General features: G+C 45.7%; 1 pseudogene; it reads right to left on the reverse strand.

Annotated features, from left to right (window-relative positions):
* Nucleotides 1-1,135: 1,135 nt before the first annotated feature.
* LOC118996832 (uncharacterized) lies at nt 1,136-1,254 on the reverse strand (annotated as a pseudogene).
* Nucleotides 1,255-1,536: the final 282 nt, after the last annotated feature.

The following is a 1,536-nucleotide window of genomic DNA, read 5'->3' on the forward strand; positions in this document are numbered from 1 at the left end:
TCTACTATAATGTCTTTAACTATTTCCTTATTGATGAGTATTTAAGTGGATTCTAGAGTTTTACTAATATAAAAGTTAATAAATAGTGCTCCATAAATAACCTTGAACACAGGACAATTTGTAATTTGTTGCTATATCTCTGAGATGAAGTCCTATGAACCTGATTATTGAAACAAAGGACACGTGGATATATATTTAACTGGCTATTGTCAAGTTCCCTTGCATTGGGATTGCAGTATTTTGAAGTACCACGAGCAGTATTTGAGATTACGTGTTCCCACACCCTGAACTATGCTGATAAATCTTTTTCCAATCCAGCAAGTGAGGACTAAGCTCTGCAGGTAAGTTTCCCCTCATTCCTGTTTGTTCTCAAGGTTTTCCTGTTCATTTATACTCATGTGTCTTCCTAAATTACTGCAGAAACCACCTACCTAGCTTCACAAATAAGAAATCCTACACTCCTGGAAGATCTTAATGTATTTTACTTTTTAGGAGATAGTAATTATATGAACTAATAGACATTTGCATACCTACTTTGTTAATTATTTATTCCTTTTAATGTATCCTTTAATTGGATGATGGCCTCCTCTCAATTTTTAGTAGCAGTTCTAGAACACAAACAAATCTCAGCTGGTGAAAAAGTTTTTTAATTTTTTATGGAAGTAAAATAATTGTTTACAGTTTCATGCTTTTACGTTCTGTCTCTGATCCATTTAGAATTTCTTCAGGTATACAGTGTAAAAAGGAGATCCAAATTTGTCTGATTGCATATGGCTATTTAGTTACCCCAAAGCCATTTCTAAAAGTCCATATCACCTTCCTAACTTGACAAAGGATGCTGGAGGTCTGGACCATGGCAACAAGACGAATGTCTGGGGGGGGGGGGGGTGTACGGTAGTTCCGGGGAAGCCAAAGGTCTGGTCCCAGGCGATGAGGCTAATATGTGGTGGTGAGTTCCGGGGATGCCAAAGGCCTGGTCTGGGGCGATGAGGCTAACATGTTGGGGGGGAGGGCAGTGCTTGTTCGGGAGATGGCATAGACTTGGGCCAAGGTGGTGGTAACCTCTGGGTGCTCCTGTCCTGGGAAGCCAGAGTCCTGGGCCTGGACGAGGAGGCTGATCTGGGGGGCAGTGGGGAGGGGCTTGTTCCAGAGATGCCATAGGCCTGCGCCAGGGCAATGAGGGTAACCTCTGTGGGACTATTCTGATAAGAACAGACACTACACTTGATCTTAGCCAAAAGGCCAAGAAGCGATCTGGGGGACTATTCTATTCCCGGGGAAGCCAGAGGCCTGGGTGAAGGTGATGTGGCCAAAATCCGTGGGTCTTGCAGCAGGGGTGTCACAGGCTGGGCCAGGGCCAGGAGGCTGTCCTGAGGGGTGCTTGCTCCAGGGCATGGCAGAGACCTCAGCCGGGTCAATGTGTCGAAATCCCGGGGCTGTTCCCGGGGACTTCTGTGGCCTGTGCCAGGGCAATGAGGCTAAATTCGTGGAGCTGTTCCCGGGCACAGCTGAGGCCTGGGCCCAGAATGAGGCTAC

This window comes from Sturnira hondurensis, unplaced genomic scaffold, assembly GCF_014824575.4.
Source record: "Sturnira hondurensis isolate 20B ecotype Veracruz unplaced genomic scaffold, ASM1482457v3 Scaffold0011758, whole genome shotgun sequence".
Lineage (NCBI taxonomy): Eukaryota > Metazoa > Chordata > Mammalia > Chiroptera > Phyllostomidae > Sturnira > Sturnira hondurensis.